Source organism: Sylvia atricapilla, chromosome Z (assembly GCF_009819655.1).
Source record: "Sylvia atricapilla isolate bSylAtr1 chromosome Z, bSylAtr1.pri, whole genome shotgun sequence".
Classification (NCBI taxonomy): domain Eukaryota; kingdom Metazoa; phylum Chordata; class Aves; order Passeriformes; family Sylviidae; genus Sylvia; species Sylvia atricapilla.
In genome coordinates, this window is record NC_089174.1 from 4,345,350 (window position 1) to 4,365,585 (window position 20,236).

Sequence of the window (20,236 nt, forward strand, 5' to 3'; positions counted from 1 at the left end):
TTCATTTGTATAAAAAAAAAAAAAAAAAAAAAAAGAGGGGTGGGGAGGGGAAAGAATATGACCATGCAAGTTAATGGAATCAGTTACATTCATATCAGTTAGATGCAGAGGAGTGAAAAGGACAATTTGTGTAAGCAGAGAATCAGCTCTGGTATTTTCCCAGCAGCATCAGCAATCTGGAGATAAAGGAGCACGTAAATCCATCCTACTGAACTCTCATTTTCAGGGAGAGCATGCAGAATGGGACAGGCTGGTGGGCAGGGCAAAGATCTGGGAAAAGGACTCAGATGTGATCAAGCTTTGGGAATCTACCCGTGTCCAGGGAGGAGAAGTCTGTAGGGGTCTAAACAATGTGGTCATCTTAGCAGGAACTCCCAAACACTTCCTTAGGCTCCAGCATGAAGCACCTTCTGGCACCCTTCAGCACTTAAAGGGCCTACAAGAAGCCTGGAGAGGGACTTTGTAAAAAGTCATGTGATGAAAGGACAAAGTGTATTGCCTTTAAAGTGAAAGAAGTGAGATTTAGATCAGATATTACAAAAAAATTCTCCCCTGTGAGGGTGGTGAAGCCCTGGCACAGGGTGCCCAGGGAAGCTGTGGGTGTCCCTGGATCCCTGGAAGTGCCCAAAGCCAGGTTGGACACTGGGGCTTGGAGCAGCCTGGGATAGTGGGAGGTGTCCCTGCCCATGGTGGGGGTGGAACCAGATATTTAATGTCCTTTCTAACCCAAACCATTTTAAGAATTTATGTTTTTTGTACTCGCCTTCTTACAATCACAATCTAACTTTTGGATTTACCAATTCAAGGCTTGGGAGAATCAACAGAGTGTGGATAGATTTTCTTTCCCAAACCAAAGCCAGGAAATTCTAAAATCTAACAAAGAAAAGGTTTTTTTCCTGTGGGAATCCAAGATTGTTTCAGTAGGGCTAAAAGAGCATTTCCCTTCTGTTCAAGAGAGACAGAACCATCTCAGCCCTGGCTTTAACCTTTTAGCCTTCATTTGAAACAAGACCTGTAAATCAAAAATTTAGAAGGGAATAATTACTCTCACTGAAGGCAATCATATGAGACTTGTAAAGGAAATTCCCTAACATTATAAATTACATCAGATATTATTACCTCAGAATGCAGTCCATGAAGAACTTTTCAGGAAGAATCAAAACTAATTTATAAAGTCTGTAATTAGAATTACAGTTGAGAATTAAATCAGTGCTTGAGGTCCTCTATGACTGCAATATCCTTCTCTTATATTTTTTGTGTAATATTAAAGCTAGTCTTTCCTTTCCTTAAATTTGACTGTCAAAATGAAAGAAAGAATCCAACAGATTAGTTATTCTTCTTGTCTTCCCCGACGTTTTCCTCTTCATATTCCTTCAAAGGCTTCAAGGACATAACTCCATGCAAATTCCTAGCCTGAGGTTCTGCTGTCTTTGGTGTTAGGTGATGTCCTGGTAGCCCCTTTACCAGCTGCAGACCATCCAAACCCCCCTCACTCCTTCAGCCTGAGTTAAACTCATCTGAACTCGTTTTACACTGAGCGATTTCTTGAATTGTCAGCTCCAAAACCATTAATCAGGACCTGCTATACTGAGATCTTACGGTTAAGGAAAGTTATTAATTTCAGGGGTACCACCCCCTGCTTCAACCTACGGCTGTCTGATGCTCAGACACCAAAAGACACTTGGAAATTCAATTTTAACTGGGTGTTTAATACCTTCCAAGCGCATCAGTGGCTTTGATTCCCAGGGCAGTGTGATCAGCACCTTTGAACAGCACACAATGCCTTCTATTTCTGATGTAAAAAAGTGTTCGAATGGGAGTAAATTGCTCTCGCTGTTTTCTTTGCATAGGGTTCATTATTTCCTTGCCTGCCCCCCTTTCATCCCTCCCCGCAGCCAAAGGGGATGAAAGGGATGGTGAGTGGCATCTTGTGGTGCTCAGCTTTGCCACACGCAAGCCAGGCTCTGGGAATGTCAGTTCTGCCCAAACTCCTGGCAGCCTCAAAGGCTGAACAATTCCATTGTCTGGGATCCTGCCCGAGCTGTTAAATCTGGGACTTGCAGCTGGCACTTGGTGTTTTTGTCCTTGGGCCAGTCCTGGTTCGTACAAACCGCTTTGCTTTAGGGACTGGAAATGGTTTGTGGTCCTGCAAGGCTGGAACAGACAAGGAAAGCTCTGTCTAGATGGTACTGGCTGCTGGTTTTTAGAAATTATTCACTGTTCATGTACAAGTTAAACAGGACAGGAGGAATCATGCTAAATAAAATCAGTTTGTGTTGATGGTTCAGTTCCCTTCTTAATTCTATGTATAAAAGAACACAACTGAGTTGTCTTAAGGAGCTCTACAAATGTGTTGTCAGTGGTAGATTTCCATAATTCAGCAAAACGCAGACTGTTTCTGACAGCGCCGTTTAGACAGAACTATTGGGGCTTCAATCTACATTTTACAGGTAATTTTAGTCCTCGTTGTGAGTGTTAATGGCTGGAGACTTCTCAGGCTGGGAAGAGAGTCCTTGCAAAATCACCCCAAGCCTCAGTCAGCCACATACCCCAGTGTAGTGTCACGAGCAAAAAAATTTAGAGGGAGGAAGGACACACTCTGGGTTACATAAACATGTAATATAGGGTCTAATATAGTCCTAGAATATTCCCAATGTATTTTATTTGGGATTTTAACAATATTTTTGTGACAGCAGGTTCATGAAGCTCAGTTACTGACATGAGTCTGTGCTCTTTTCATTGTCTTTTACATGAGCATTATCTCTTTTCTGGTTTACAGAGGGGTTTAATCCGACTTTGATAATGATCAGAGTAATTTATTTGTCCTTAAAAGAATGTTTACATTCAGAACAAAAAAACTGGTCAAAAATGTTGCATTATAAGTGCAAAGCTTTTACTTTGTGGTTTTTTGTTTTGTTTTGTTTGTTTTTTTTCTCTGTGTGTGTGTGTTGGGGAGGGTGTTTGTGGTTCTTTAGGTTTGTTGTTTTGGGGTTTTTTTTTTGTACAAAATGTTTTCCAGAGCATTGTTTTTGTAAGCCAGCAGCAAACCCAACTGTTGTTTTTAAAACAACCAGCCATCATGCAGCCTCCATGTACCCCGTTAGGAGATGAATAGAGTCTTGAAAATGCTATATACTCCATCCAGTGCATCTGAGGGAATACTTATATTTAAATTTTGTTTCATCCTCTTAGTACAAATTCATGTCATTACCAAATGGTAAACAAAAACAGATGTCAGGCTCACTTTAGGAAAAGTGGTGAGCTTGCAGTTCAATATTGAAGTAAACTACCTCTGAGAGCAGGAGTTTGTTATACTTCTGTCCTTCCCTTACAAACAAATATTTTTATGTTGGAAATAGCTTTAATGCCCTTAACTCTTCATAGAAGAAGGTAGCCAAAAAAGGGAAACCCCATCCCCCCCCCAAAAAAACCCCCCACTAAACCCAAAACAAGACTGGAAATATCAAAGCCATTAGGATGAAGAACTTTGATAATGTCTGGTTAGTTAAGGGTATTTGTTTATTAAGAAGTGAAGAGAAAAGAACATCTGGCCATTAAAATAAGATGAGCAGGCTATGGAATAAATTTATATAAATAAGCCTAGCTTAAAAAGCAGAACAGTTGTGTGCTTTGCTACTAAACAGATTTCATGGCAGTACAGCAAACTTGCCAAGATATTAAGTAAATGAAAGCCAGCAATCAAGTCTTTAAGTACATACCTTAATGTCATAAGAGTATTATGGGCTTACAGGGGAAGAAAGCTTATAAAATCACTGACCTTCATTTGTGCTGTGAAAGATGTTCAGGTGAGTGAAAATAAGGGGTTTTACAACATTGTAGACACCAGCTCAGAACAAAGGAATTGTGTGAATGCAAATACTGTTACAAAAGTTTATAATGTGGGCTGTCATAACTCGTGAAATCATAATTGAGGGCATTTTGTTGCCTCCTACCAGGAGGTATGAGGCATTGTCAGGTACAAAAACTGTTCTGTAAGGGCAGGCAGTAGAGCAGAGTTCATATTTGCAATGGAAATAGCTTTTCTCCCCTTTGACATAGGGGCAAAGTGTTTGCCAGTTTAATGGTATTTAACAGAAAAAAAGCTCCAGCAAAACAAACAAACCTTGTCCTGGATAACTCTTAGGTGGAAACTGAACAGAGCTGTCAGTATTTAGTTCTTGTCTGCCTCAGCTCCCTGCCTTGATCCCTGTCCCATTCAGGAGGTTAACCTCACCTCCTGGTCATTGTTGTATTGCTGAGCTCTTTTTGGAGTGAAAGATCTTTTTTTCTTTTTTCCCTCAGATGTAAACCCCAGACGGATTTTGGGGAGAATTTTGAGCTCCATTTCATTGCCTTTGTCCTGGAGGATCCTTCAGCTGTTTCAGTGAGTGCAGCTCTCAGTGCCATTGCACTGCACATGTGATTCTCCTTTTTGCCCGAAGAGACAGTCTGAAGAAAACAACTTGTTTTTTTTTTCGTTAAGGCAACTGACTCCATGATAAAAACCTCAGAATTTGAATATTCCGTACTTACCACTCCAAAATCAATGTTGGCTCTGTGGTTTGGTAAATGATCAACAACTAAAGAGAAAAATCTGGAATAATGCAGAGCTAGCAAATATTGAAATGAATACCTGTTGGATGCTCTGGTAAAGTACACACAGAAGTGTGTGTTGCAATTTTCTTGTTAATTGAAAGAAATGAAGGATGCTTTTTTTAGTATGTCAAACTATCTAAATAGAAAAAATTAAAAGCCATGAATTTTAATGTAAAGTGTGAATCCTGTTCATGTCACCTCAGTAGGTCTGGCCCTCTGAGTCAGCTGCAATGACAGTGATTTTGGAGGAAACGAGAAGTTGAGTGGAATTAGAAGCAAAGCATATAAATTCATAGAAAACTAATAACATTCAGCTTTCTTGTTCTATTACGTTCCATAATGCAAACCTATCTATCAAAGAGAAGAATGCAGTGCAATTAAAAAGTGATTAAGAAAGCAAACAAAAACTTGTATTATCAAATTACATCACCATCCCACCAAACATTTAAATCAGTCTTTGAAGGCTCCTCTCAGCTGAAGCCATTCTCAAATTCTGAGTGTTTGTGCTAAGGATACAGAACTGAAAATCAGTGGGTTCTTTCAAACCATCAGGTCTTGCTGTAACGTGTAATTCAGTCTTTCTGAATTAAATGTATCTCCTGTGGAATTTTGCAGTAGGATTTTCTATACCATGTTGTTTCTTGAAACACTGTAACTTAGCAGATGATCATTAAAAGGACAGTTATTCTGGTGGCTCTTCACATTTTCTGTGAACTAAAAATACTGCACTCCAGCTTTTGAGGAACCAGCTCCAGAGCCAGAGGCTGAGAGCCAGGAATATTTATATATATATAAACATATTATAGAGCACAATTCAGAATTTATAGAATATCAGAATATATGGCATAAGGCAGCACTAAATATTGTTTCATTGTGGGTCTGAGGTTCATTGTCTCAGCTATTGCAGCCACACAGAATCATTGATTGTCTTATCTTGCACAAGCTTCAATCATTAATTCTCCTCCATCGTACAGCAGTGCAATTTTTATGTTTAAATTAGATTTTCAAACAGCTCAGGTAGTCAGGAATAAGGGTTTAAATAATCATAGGTTTTAGAACAACCAAGTTACTCTAAAAATCTGTCCTCAGGTGCAGCTGGGTTAGTTCCCAGGCTGTATCTGGAGCAGGCCAGGTGTCAGGGTTTCAAGCCTTATCCAAAGGGCACCAAAATCAAAGATATTTTTAGTCATGACTACAGAGTGGCTTTCATCAGGTCCTGTGGATTTATACTGCTATAATTACAAATATTCTAGAAATTATTTATTCAGATTTTTTAGAGACAGCTCTTTAGCATTACTGTGCCAAAAGAGGTGAGCAAATGGGGGCAGAGATTGCCAGTCTCTCCTCTGCATGGAGGAACAGACAGGCAGGGTGGGACTAACCCTGAAATGGAATTTCCAGGCTGTGATAGCACTCATTTTTGATTCCTCTCATTTTTGAACATGATGTATCTCATATCCGTTTGTTCTCTGCTGATATCTGTGTGAAGGAGAGCTGAAGGGTTCATCTGTACTTTCGGGGGGAATGTTTCACTCTAACAACATCATGGACCAGAGTATTATCCTGGGGTAGGAAAGAGCAAGGTAACACCTTTGTGGCACAAAGTGAGACAGATACTAACTGCTGGAGATTCTCACTCTGAAAATCAGAACTTTCTTTGCCCAGTAGGAAAAGCAAAACAAAACAAAACAAAACAAAGAAAACACAATCTCTGGTGCTCACAGCAATATTTTGCCACTGAATTCATTACAGAATCTCTAGGCAGGGGTGTCATGGCTTATCTGGGGTCCCATGTGGTGTGATCTTGGTGATTCTCTTACCTTCTCCTGTTTTTCTACTCTCCTTGTTGCCTTCTTGCTGCTTAGTTAAAACCCCACTCTGGCTGATGCTGACTGAAGTGCTGAGCATCTGCAGATCCACTCGGGATGGAGGAGGTGGAATGTTCCATCTGAGAATCAGGCTCTGAGACCTGCTCCAACATTACTGTAAGCTTACTAGTAAAAACTTTGAAAAAGCCAGTTAATTAATTCAATTAAGGAATCAAATTACCAGAAATTATGAACTTGTTTTATTAATCTGTGGCTGCTTTATCTAAAAGCCCTATGACAAAAGGACAATGAACTTTTTTTTTTCCAGAGTATTTAGCTTTAAATTCATTTTCTTAGGAGAGAAATTATGAAGATTACTGTTTCCAACAAAAGAACTTGTTTATGGTATAACAATAATGATGACTCTCAAAGGTGCATTAATTTTTTAGGCATAGATGTTGAAAAATATGCCATACATGAGGTAAATTAGCAGAGAATCATGAGCTTGACTTGCTAGTTTTATCTTCTGCTAGACACAGCCAAATGTCAGGGGTTTCATGTTCAATTTATTCATCTTCCTAAATGAGTTTTCATCCAAATAAGAACAAAAGCATTTTCACCTAAATTTCTATGAAATGGCAATTTGCAGAAAATGATAGTTTAGAAAACACCAGCATATGGTGCTTTGAAATGGTTTCCACATTTACTGAGAGCATTGGAGGCAAGAGAGAACTCAGAGAAAGAAACTAACCATCAGGAAGTGAGCTGCATTTAATCAGCTACAGGGATGATTTTTTTTGCCTGGTGTTCCCCTGGCACTCTCAGGCCATGCTGGACATTTCATGTGGGCTCTGACAGCCCCTGGCAGCTCTGGCTGGGCAGGTGATGTTGTTTTACACTACAACGACACAGACTCTGACTTCAGAAGGTTGAAAATATCTTATTTTTGGGATGTGTCTCTCCTATACACTATTTTACACAGACCAATCTGGTTGGTGACACGAAGGCAAACTTCTTTCCTCACATTGGTCAGAGCAGAGGGACATCAAGAAGAAGTCCCTCCAGGAAAAGGAATGAAGAACATAAGTACAGTTACAGAAACACTTCTCTTGTTTACAGAGAACTCCCTAAGAAAGGAATTTTAGAAAACCAAAACATCTCAGGCATGAAACCAGGGCTACAGGGAGGGAAAAAGGCAGAGGCACCACTGCTGTGCCTGCTTGTGCTCACTGGAGGACAGTGAAGATCCTGCTCACCCCAAACACTCTGCAGGGCTTTGGCACCACAGAAATGAACTTGTTGGGCACTTTCATTGAGTATCATTGAGTATTTCATTGAGTGATAAAGATATCACTTTATTATCCTCAATTCAATTAAGTATATGGCATCAAATATTAACTGTTTATTCTTCAAGCTGAGCTTGTTTTAAACCCAAGGTGATGAGGTAGTGTTGAGGACCCAAAATATCCTGTCTGGGTGTATCCCCAGCAATTTTCACATCTGTGTTTAGGGGATTAGCTGGAAACCACAAGCACATGCCTCGAGCCAAAATAGAACAGGGTGGATTCTGTTTTCCCACAGCTAACACTGGGCCATTGCTTTGTTTATACCAGACATGATCATGGAGCAGCCAGTAAAAAATGAGTCTTCTGCTGTTTTTGTTTTGTTTTTCCAGATTCACAAGCACCTTTCCAAATTCCTGCAAATTCTTTCAGGGTGCACTGTGCTTTTTAGGGTTCAGGGAACCTGGCATTCAATAATTCAGAATCTATACACTTTTTTAGTAGTCAGTGATACCTGCACATCTACTCAGAATGCAAAAGTGGTTATTTATTTACCCTTCCTGTTCTTCTTTTGCTACTGAGTGAGGTGGGATGTGCTTTGCAGGGCAATGGCTACATCTGAAATTTGGAGAGATCTGTGGGTGAAAATGAATGGCAAAAGCCAAAAGGGTCCAAAAAATTATAATTAAAACCAAAAGCTGACAAGGTTTTATTATCAAATGACACACGTGGCATGGAAATTGGTATGTTTTGTCCCTATTTTCCACTTGTAAGAGAAATGAAATAATAATCTAAAAGAGGGAAGGAGAGTGTGAAAGGGAGATGAGAGAGGGAGGTGAGGAGATCACCACTCCTGGGGCAGCATCGATCCAGCAGCTAAAACATTCAGTGTCCTGTGGGCATCGCTCAGTTTTGTGGGGGTATCTTCTCATAGATAAGTTTTCACTGCCCTGGGATGACATTTTTCACCCTCATGTCAATGACTTTGTGTCTGCACTAGGTTCTAGATCTTTCTGGGAATGGGCTGGGGGACTTGGAGGTTTTTTTTGGTGGTCTCCATCCCTCTTTCTTTGTCTTGCCCACTGCTTGACACCACTTCTGCTCTTGCACTATCCTGAAGAGGAGAATTGGCTCCAGAAAGGTGTTTCCCTGCTTTTGTACTGCCCCCTCTTTCCAGGCAAGTCTAATGTTAACATTAACCCCTCACTGCCCAGGCTTTCACAGGTGCTCCAAACAGTTTCTTCAAACCAAGAGAGAAATGAAATTACAGCTAGAGCTATTAAAAGGGAATAAAAACCCATTTGGGCTCAATTCACACCTTCTAACAGAATGGGGTATATAGGTTACAGGCTCTTGAATCCACATGGCAGCAGGGCATGGCTGAGAGTGAATTCTGAAGTTTCCAATCTCCAGGTATGCTTCAACGCACAGGTAATAACTATTACAACACTTTGACAAAAAAAAAAAAAAAAAAAAAAAAAAAAAAAAAAAAAAAAAAAAAAAAAAAAAAAAAAAAAAGGAGGGGGGAAGAGACTTATAACCTGACCTAAAAATTATTTCATCTGTTTGGAGTTAATGCCAAGTTCGCATGGTTACGTTTCCACGAGAAAATTCTGACCTGGAAAAGAGCTCTCAGCAGAGTCTTTTATAACTCCCAGCAGAGTCTTTTGAGTCTGCAGAGGCAAGGAATGGCAACTCCTCAGTGTTGCCATATGGTTTCTTTTGAGCCTCGGCTGGTCAAAATTAAAAGTGGACAAGTTATTTTTTTAGTTCCTTGACATCTCAAGTACCATTGAAAATCTCCAGGCCACAAATAGGGAGAAGAATGGAATTTAGCCACACAGAGGGAGAAGAATAGAATGTAAGTTTGGATCAAAATACCACAGTGAAGACAAGGAATGACAATTACAATCTGTGAGGATTGCCTAGCAGGAGGAAGCTGGGTAATTGTTACAAGACTGAACAAACAGTCCTCTCTCTGCTACATTTTCAGAACTTTTTTTTTTTCTTTTTCAATCCACACTGCTCCTTTGTAGTTTTCCAACCTTTTACTTGGAAGCAGTGACAGGACCAGTTCAGCAGCAGAGATGAATTGCAGAGATGACCATAATTTTCAATTACCTCTAAACAAGAACTGATCCTGCTGAAGACAAGCCCTAACCCGTTGGACAGCAGAGATTAGCATAGTCGATGTGAAAAATGTGAGTCTTTGAACACGGGAGTGTTTGGGGATTTCTGGGAAGCATCTGTGTTTGTCTAGTTGCACAAAGCACTCCCCAGTGAGGAGGGGATTTTCTAAACCTAATATGCACAGGATTGATGAACCCCTGCCTGAACAGTGGCTGCAAAACAAACCCTTCACCGTGATGAACAATCACCTCAGAGCAGCCCTGCAGCTCCTCAGGAAAAGATGCAACTTTTCCCTGGCTGGCCTGGGAGTATTCCAGCTATTAAGGGTGATAATATTTCCAGAAAATGATGATAATAATGTTCCCAGGGGCTGACTGGAAAAGCACTTTGGGTGGATAGAGGCAAGGAATCCACCAATGGGGACTCCCCCGCAGTTTTCACTTGGGTCCCCCTTACACATTTCCAGATGAAGGTGGCTCCAAAGGAGGAGCTTTGATGATGTTCCTTGGGAAAGATTCGCTCTGGTGCTCTCTACCTGCATGTTTCTGCCCTGGCACAGTGAATTGTGGCTGAAAGATCAGCTGGAATTGCAGTGCAGTATGTAATGGAATCCTAACTTCAAATATTGTAACTTTTCAGAACTGCCAGCTTTAGTCAGTAATGTTGCTGTTTATGGAAAATTTACAAAAGGCCCTGATATTTATACAGTATCACAGGATTTGCAATAAGCACATTTAATCTTAAACATGATTTTTCAATAGAAGTAGGAAAAAAAATCCTTCAGGATATAATCTTCAAGCAAATATGTGGAGTCTGCCCAACTGCTGAGATTTTTATTATCTTTCTTTCAAATGACTACCATACACTGTGTGGAAACAGTCCTTTCTGCTCCCTGCTTGAGACTTTTTCTCAATTACTGTCTTGTGTGCCTGAGACAAAGATACAGGGTAAAATGTGCTGATCTGGAATGTTCTCATAATCCCTCTGCCCTGCTGAACCCCCAGAGGAGGTCAGAGGCCTCCAGGTGGCTGAATTAAATTCAGTTTTCTGCAACCTCTCATCAACCATTCTGATTAGAATTTTCTCATCTGATCCTGAAGACAGGATATCCAAATATCTGAAGACAAACTGTATTTCTATTTGTGTGCTGATAACTGTTGAATTGCAGTCCCAATTCCTTCTCTTAGCAGAGCATAAATAAGGATCCTGTATTCCTATTTTTGTGAATTTTAGGCTTTTTCTGGGGAAATCAAAATTATGATGTATTCCCTAATGCAGTTGGTGGAAATTTAGCTAATGATTATAGTGCCTATGAGCTTTCTCTGAGGGAAATCTAAATCTCTCTCTCTCCCTAAGTGTATTTCTTACATGCAATATTAAGTAATGGTAAAATGTATAATGTATCTGGGAGAAATTGTCCCTTGCCCTTGTGCTTGGAACGTGTCCAAACTTTGTTGTTAAGATTGCTACTGCTAGACTAAATTATGAAATGTTATAACAGTAAGAAAACAGCGATGCCAAAAAGTCTGTATAAGATTGATTAGGTTATAATTGCACAAAAATTGAATTAGCAAAGAATGCTTTTTCTCTTGTTTTGAAAGATGCTCTGTTTTCCAGAAGCCACCACTTGTAGCTCCTAGAATCACTTTATTTAATTGCTCAGTGGTCAGACAGGCAGGCCCACAACACAGCTCCACAAATTAATTATTTGTATAGCAATAGACCTCGGAGACAAAAGGCTCTGTATTTTCTCTTACTTATTTCTTCTGGACATTAAGATCATTTGAGAAATGTATTGGAAATATTCCAGGTTTTCACTGGGATGAGATGTGAATTGCTCCTATGGATTTATTTCTAGAGATTCATTCTTGGGACACGTTTCCATATGGCATATGACATATTTCCATCCATTCTCACTTTCAAATGGGCTTGAATAAAAGTATGAGGGAAAAGCCTCAGATCCATTTAGGAGAAGCATTTTAGTGTAACAAGGTGTCCTGTGGAATGGCCACATTCAGGGAACAGTTGTACTGAATCATTTTAATAAACAATTTCATAAAGGATGATCTACTGGCCAAAAGGAAAACACTATGAACAAATTGGCAGAAGATTAGTTTCACTTTTGACTATTTCTGGGCATTGTAGAAGATAATACAAAGGTATTACAATAATTGATTTGTTTGCCTTGAAAACAAAAACATGCCTTGAAAAGGCAATGCCCAGGTTTTGGCACAGGTCAGGGTGAATTTTTTCACACTTACATGAGTAGGATTCCATACAAGGAACTGATTTAATTCTCTCTCAAAAGAAAGAAGGAAAGAAAGAAAAAAGAAAAAGAAAAAGAAAGAGAAAGAAAGAAATTAAGGAAGGAAGGAAGAAAGAAAGAAAGAAAGAGAAAAGTCTACACAAAATTTAAAAGCTATTATTATAAATTATAAATTTTAACACTCACACTGCAATATGTCAATAGGTTAAGGATTTTATTACCTGTTATTCTTCCATGCTGACCTTTAACAGTCTCTGCATTTGTTTTCCAGCCTGGTTCATTATGATTGGCTTTCTATCATGTCACAGCATGTACAAATTATGGCAAATCTTTACTGTATCACTTGCATTTATAAGGGCAGATTGAAATTTGTCTCTTCATTCCCTAGATCGTTCAGCTTTTTAACAAAATTGAATAATCACTGGGGGTTAAGGAAAACAAGGGTACATCAATGAGAATTCAGTGTTAGAACTGAAGAGATGGATTTGGAGAGGAAAGTAGTTCCCTAATACTTGCATCTCTTTTGGGATACAAAAACCCTTTTGCTGTTGATAAATGAAAGAGCCAGGCAGTCTCCCCTGCAGTGTTGGGGGTGTTTCCCAGGTAATGGAGCTCAGCAGGAATTTGCCAGAGCTTCCACTGAGGCTGAAGTTTTCACTTTTTGAAGAGGACTAAATGGAGACATCAGGTGAAATTCAAGAGGGCACACATCGGGCTGACTTGCAGAATATTGTGTACCCCAGGACAGCAATTTCAGTTGTCTTCAGAGAACCTTTTTCTTAGTTTTATGATTGAGTGGAATACCAGATCCTGGACTTCTTATTCTGGACAAGGATAAATCCTATCAGGCCTTTTCCCAAATTTTCAGGAGGGAGCCCATCCTTTAAACCCATACTTTAGCTCAGCATTTATATGGCATCTGCCTCTCTGCCCTGTGAGTTCTGGGGTGAAATGGCCTTGCAGAGTGACTGGAGTTTCTCTGCACAGGGCAAAGAAAAGGCTCCTGCACAGCCTGAACTCTGCCTCCAGCTGTGGGGCTTGGAAGGTGAACAGGCACCTCTGGGACATGGATCTGCTGCCATAAAAAAAAGCCCACAGTGCCAGGGTAATGTCACTCCTGTAAGGGCTGAACTGAGATTTTCCTCATTGTTCTGTTTTTGGGGATTTTTTCTGGTGATGAATAACCATACTAGAGGTGATGTTCTCCTGAAAGGAGGACTGAAATGAGGAGCAAAAAGAAGACACCAAAGTGAGAGGAAAAGAGGTGAGAGAGATAATGTGGAAAATACAGGAGATGGATGCAGCAAAAAAAATAGCAAAAGGCCAAAAGAGAAAAAAAGGCAGAGTGTGCCCATCCTTTTTTTTTTTTCTCTCTGTTTTCCTTTTCCTTTATTTCCTTTTGTGTTTATTCTCTTAAACTATTTCTGTCTTGGGAGAGGGGCAGAATAGTAAAATACAAATAATATTTTCAAAAGTGGGGTATTTCAGAGTTTCCTCCTCAAGGGAACTCGTTCATGAGGAGTATTTTTATTTTTAGTTAGAATCTAGTTACCTTATGTTTCTGTTGTTGCTTGGGGTTCCTTTGGTTCCATTTGAGGATTTTGTTCCTGTTTGAAGCAAGATCCTTAGTTTTTGGGTTTGGGTTTTTTTTCTGGGTTTTTTTGGGGGGGGGGTTTTTTGTGCTCCATGTATAATGCAATCGTCACACCGATGCTTTGGAAGCCTAAATTCATTGTTCATTTATGATGATCTTCCATTAATATGAGACGTGGGATTATTTACCCAAGGAACAAAAAAAAAAGGGTTTGTAAAACAATCTCTGGACAAAGGCATGGTGTGTTTGAAATGCACACGATTCTTCCAAGGCATGACTGTACATTCCATATGAGCAAGACCTTTCGTACTGGGAAGATTTTCTGCTTGCCTGGCAAAGCTCAGAGCAAAGCTGAAATCAAAGCAGCCTTACTCAGTGAAGCAATTTCATTTTACCTGAAACACTGAGGCTTAAATTATAAGCTTCAGGATGACTCAGTAGAAATAATGCATGCATATAAACTACATAATTTTCCTGGAGTATTTTCACAATCAATATAACTGTGTGTTTAAAGTAGGGACCTGAGGTCAATCTTCTAAGCAGTGAATGAATAACATATTTTTTATCAGAGAAAAGCTGCTCTATGCAAATAATATCTGACATGAATATTTAATAGATTGTACAGTAGGCAGTAATTGCCAACTAGTGGGGCATGCTAAAAGGAGAAAGAGAAATACTGAAAAAACAAATCCAATCCGATTTCACTTACAGCATCTCCTTAACTACAGAGGTCTGGCAGGTCTTGATGGAATTTGTGAGATAACTGTACTAACCCCTGTCCAGGTTATAGGCAGTAAATACTCCTTTTTAGGTAACTGAACAGGGGAATAGCTGATTGGTATATGTTGATCTATTATAAATTTAGCATTTACTGAACATAATGTGGTTTGTTCCTCTTTATCTCGAGGCATTCTCTGTGGTGCCATCACCATCACTATTTCCTGTGGTAACTGACTCCAGGCAACTTTGCTAGGACAGATCAAATATCCAGGAATTCTCTTTTAGAATGTCTCACAGCTGAAGGGGAACAATGATTCTTCTCCATTCTCCCCACCTTTATTACATTTTCCTTTTTTTTTTTTTTTTTTTTTTTTTTTGGTGTCATGAGAGCCTGAGGGTAAAAGAGGACCCACAAACCAAGCAAAGGAAGATTTCACAGTGTTTCCTGATGGCAAAAGACCAGCTGATGTTTTTTGGGCCTTCTGGTTGCATGTGAGGGTCTTGTATAAAGTTTACTAAAAGGGTAGTGCCCAGGAGCTGTTATCCAGTGACAAAATTGGATGGCTTGATGTGAGAATGTTCTTTAATGTAGCTGTAAACCTTCCCTGAGCTTTACAGCAATTTGGCCATGAAAGTGGCACATAAAACAGCCTTGGACATCTGCAGTGCCAGAGAAATGGGAATGCAGATGACAGAGCCTCACACAACAAACAACAAAATTTCATTTGTAAACTGAGTGGAAGGCAAAGGATTCATTTTACTTTGTACCCTCTCCTGGTGAAATAAGCTTGCACTAATTTAGAGGTCAGTGGATGTGAAATGCCATCCTCGTTACACCCTCAGTGCCCATGGGAGCCCCGAATTATGTGTGCTATAATGAAGATAATTAGAATAAGCTCCATTTTAGCTGAAGGCAAAAGGCCTTAAATCAAAAGGAGTTTGTTCTAGTAACCTTGAAATTGGGGTGAGGATTACAGGCTGCCTACTGGCGCAACAAATGCCTAAACTCATTGTTTGAAAAAGTAAAAACAGGAGATCCCCAGGGTGTGGGCATGCTGTCATGCCTAGGTTTGCTTTTGGTGGGTAAGATGAGAATTCCTCAAGTCCTGGGTTTGCAAGCAGCATTCCTGATGATTGTAGAGGGGAGTGAGGTTTAAACTCCTTAAAATCCCAGATATCCTCTTTCAGTCTCTTTCTTGGTGTGTGGGTAGAGGAGCTGATGTGACAGTGACTTTATATACCTGAGCAAATTTCCCCTGAAGATTTTCCTTGCCAAGTCATTGAATTCCAAAGGCTGTTGTTATGCAGACCCCTCTCTGAGTGCCTCTTTCTGTTCCAAGAGTTTCAAAACCAAAATGAGCAGAGCACTGAGCTGTGAGCACACCTGACTGTGCATTCAGAGCAGTTTCTTGTTTGACTCCTGAAGAACATGGGAAGTGTTTGTCTGTGCATTTTGAGCCTTTTGCCTAGAGGAGCAGTTGCTGTACTGTGAGAAGTTAGGGATATGCTACCCATTTTTCTCCCTTTAGGAGTTGTTTATGTAGCTATGCTTAAAGTTCTGCCAAAAGTCTCTCTTTCTATCCTGTGAGTGAGGCCCTGGTCTTCACTTGGTTTTATTTTCCCCACATGCTGTGCCATGGCCTCACCAGGATGAAATCCTCAGGTACATCAGATTTCCCTCCTCTGCCCAAACCCAGGCTTATGGCAATGGCTTCTGATTTTCCCTGAGATGAGTTGGATGCTGATGGGTGAAATCATTTGTGGCATGTTATCAACCACTTCAATTCACTGCTGCTAAGTAATGAAATTTAGTAATAAATTGGACAGACAAGCAAAATCTCTTAAACATGCTCTGGGGGGCTTTACCTATTTTCTTTCTACTCTTCTGGTGTTTCTTTTCTGTCTGTGTGAGCTGCTGCCCATGCCAGCATTCAAAATCAACCAGTCAGAGAAACTCAAAAATACTGCAGTGCTCGATAAAGCAAATGTGTGGAGTCTGATCAAAGAGTTCTTGGCCCCATTTTTTTTTTCCTGAATTGGGACTGGAATTCCCATGGGGTTGATGAACAGTGAAGTTTGGGTGCAAAATGAAAGCAATTTCCAGCATCTGAAAAATTGCTGAGCTTCTTCTGCTTTTTCTTTTCTTTTCTTTCTTTTTTTTTTCCTTTTTTTTTTTTTTTAAAGCAGAATTTTCACCACCAGCTCGTTGGAGGTACAGTCTCATTTTGTCTACTTTAAAACCTGAATGGAGGCGAGGTTTATCCCTCACAGATGAAGGAGAAAATTGGCATCACATGGGGAAAGCATAATCCGTAACGCACCCTGTCACGGCGTGAGCTCTTTGGCACAACATATGGCAACAGAATTACCTTTGTACTACCCAACTGTGGGATATAATTTCTCCAGTCCAAGGGACTCCAGTGACAGGCAATAGATTTGAGAGTGCACATGTTCAGCATGCTGAAATGCAAGGCTGTCCCTTCCCTCTGAATTCAGGGCTCTCCGGCGCTGCAGAGAAATTCCGATTATTCCTGGCAAACCCTTGTTCTCCCCTCATGATGTCACTTATGTAGTGGCACCCTGTGATTGCAATAAAAAAAAGAATGTGGTAATGTAACTGCTGAGGGAGAATGAAAGGAAAGTGATAAACTGCAACTTTTACAATGTGCACTGTCAGCTAAAGAATGGAACAATTTTAGGCTTGAACATTAAGGAGAAGGGAAAGTGCTGGGAGATTTATGCCACAGCAATACTCCGGATCATTTTATGGTATCATCTTTTCAAATACCTGAAATTAAAACTGTGTGGTACAGTGTTACTTCAATCATTCTGTTCATCGGTGAGCTGGGATTTTTATTTGGATGGTAAAACACCATCACTGCAAAAGATAAACAATAGTTTTTTATGGCTGGGCTCTAGTCTTTTAAACATGATTTATTTGTCTTTTCACTTTTTGCCTCCTCCAGAGGTCTAAATATGCAGACTATATTGACCCTTAATATGTCAACTGAAACTAAGCAAAGAGTTGAAACCTTATTTTTTGTCACAGAAACAAAATTCTGAGATGCAATTTCTTCGAGAGTCATACACTATCCATAAATATGTCTCAGGAACATTGGGAACAATCTTTGAAATTTCTCAAAGGAGAGGTTTGATGTTGGAGATCTCGTAGAAAACGTCTAATAATGATCGTCAGTCATTTGTCTGCTGAAAAGCAAACCTGCTTTTTTGCTTTGGCAGTAGCCTTGGATATGAGCCTGGGAGGTTTTATTTTAGAGAATTATGCCTGGTGCTCTTCTCTCAGAGTATAGAATAGTGCAGTGCCATAGTTACCACAGCTGACTCTGTTAATAAATGGGGACTTGATGGGTTCTCTGACATTGATGAGATGAATATTAGCAAATTGTACTGACATTGGGAACAGCAGAATGTATTTTGCCTCATTAAAAATAAAAGCAAAATATTCACTTCTCTATCAGCCATCAGTTCACTTTAGGCTGCATTTAAGGGCAACAGATTTCCATTGTGCAGTCCTCATTTTTTTTAATCTAAATGCATTATTTGAATAAAAGGCTATATTCCACTTTAAATCAGCAATGTACAGGTGTAAATAGGGTGCCGTTCTGAATTCGGTGATTTAGCTGGCTTGCCAGAGATCTTCAAATTCAGCTAGTACAGCAGCAAGTCCTGGATAAAATTCTGTATGCAGGAGCCCTCTTTAGCCAGCACCCAGCCCCACCTGTCTCACTTCTGGTGGATTTGAACACTGCAGACAACAAACTTGCAATATGCACTACTGCTGCTGAGAAACCAGCATGCTATAAAAATAAAAGACAGCATCAGATTTGAAAGTATTTGGTACATTGTGAAACCAGGCCACTCTTGTTTCAATTTTTTTGTCTGCAGATTGAGTTTAGATATTCATATATGAAAATAGGGAAGCATTTTTATCTTCTAAGGCTGCACTGTGAGATGAAAGGTTCTTCTTTAAAGGCCTATTTCCCCCCTGTCCTGCTGCTTTTTGAATAAAAGCAACTCTTTTCAATTTATTTTTTTTTCCCCTCTGGTCCCCCCTTTAAAGAAGCTGCCTCTTTCCCTACCTGTATGACACCTGGCTGTGGTGCCAGGCAGAGGTGGGACCCTGTCCTGCCACACAGCTGCCAGGACATGCACACCATGAATTCCCACACGTGGGAATGAATCTAGCTGCAAAAGGCTTTATGTGCATCCATTACCCCAGAATTAATGCTGTAACCAGCAACACCAAATCACTCTGCACCTCCCACATCTCTGCATGTCATTGCTCTGTGCTGAGGTCTCCTCCCTTGTGTTGTGAAATCAACCCAAAACAGCAAATAAGCTTCAATATTGATCATAGCTGCTCTGGAAACAGTTGTTTAACTCCTTCAAAGTCTGTTTACATTTGACATTTCTTGAGTAGAGTCCTTTAGAGATAGATATCTTTTTGTAGATCTTCAAACTGAAACTCAAGGAAAATTCAAAAGACTGCAGCTCTTATCAGGGAACTTTGAAAAGTGGATTACTCTGCTTTGGTCTGAAGTTCCAGTCCTGCATTTTTTGAATACTTCTGGGTGACTTTGTGGTGGTTTTACATCAAGGAGAGCTGTGTGGCTGAATCTGTGCCTGCTTGCTCTAAATTGTACAGACTCAAATCTACTGCTTCTTATTGCACTGAACCACACAGAGTGCACTCTAATCCATCAGTGCTTTCATAGTTTGAAAATTCTGAAATTATAGGTGTTGCTAGATTGTGCTGCCTGCAATTAACTGTCTGCAGTTAATACTTCTGTTAAGTATTTGGAAGGAATGTGGTAATGAATTTATTCTGGGCCTGTGTTCTGTGGTGGAATCTGGAATGCATGTCACTCGGTCTGCCCAGTTTTAATTTGGGCACCCTGGAATTCAACCTCTCCTTCTTGTGGCACTGGAATGGAAAATGGGCTTTTATTGTGTTATTACTTCTTTTGAAACTCCTGCTGCCTGATTTTCCAATAAGGCAGTTAGAGAAAATGCTAAGTAAATACAGACTTAATGGGATTTTCAAGAACCCTATAAAGAACAAATTCCTTTACTAATTACCAACTTTTCAGGTGCATCTCAGCCACAAATAACTTGAAAACTACAGTAAAACTCCTTGTTTCTCTTTTATTCTGCCTGGAACAACAGAATTATTGGTCGTTTCCTTGGGCTGTTCATTCCACAGGGATGGCACCACTCCAACCCAATCCATTCACTGGGAGTATTTCTCCTTAAACAGGCTCATTCTATTCTGGGCAGGGTCACTGGGAACTCCTTGGATCAAACTGTGATCCTTTTGCTCTGGAAAACTCTCTGGAGTTTGGACCTCAGGAATTCTGTGTGGACACAAGGCACAGGCTATGGGGGAAGAGAGTTGTCCTGGTTTGGAAAGACAAGTGTCTGCCAGGGAGAGCTGGAGCTTCCCTTGGAATGGAGAATGTAAACCCCTTCCCTCCAAATTATTATCATTTTGCAATTAAAGGGCTTTCAGGCAAAGATATGGGAATAGGATTAACAGTCCTTTAATAGGAATATTAAAAATACAAATGTAGTAGTACAAAAACCCACAAGCAAACAAAATTCCTAGAAACCCTGCCAGAGTCAGAACAGGAGCTGACCCCTGTTGGTCAGGGTGTTGGTGTCAGTCCAATCCAGCCCTCCTGCAGTGACAGATGTGGTTCTGGTGGAGCAGAGACGATCCTGGAGAAGGTCCAGTGGTGCTGAGATGGGTCTGGTCTCCTCTGGGAATCCAGTGCAGACAGGCTGTGCTGGGGTTCTGAATCCCAGGGGTGATCCAGGT

The 20,236-nt window shown here is 40.2% G+C and overlaps 1 long non-coding RNA gene across 1 annotated transcript in view; it reads right to left on the reverse strand.

Moving 5' to 3' along the window:
- Positions 1-9,139: 9,139 nt before the first annotated feature.
- Positions 9,140-20,236, reverse strand: part of LOC136374600 (uncharacterized) — a 518,432-nt gene continuing 507,335 nt past the window's right edge. The window contains exon 3 of the long non-coding RNA XR_010745929.1: positions 9,140-9,220. This is a non-coding gene — a long non-coding RNA (uncharacterized lncRNA). The remainder of the gene's footprint in view (positions 9,221-20,236) is intronic.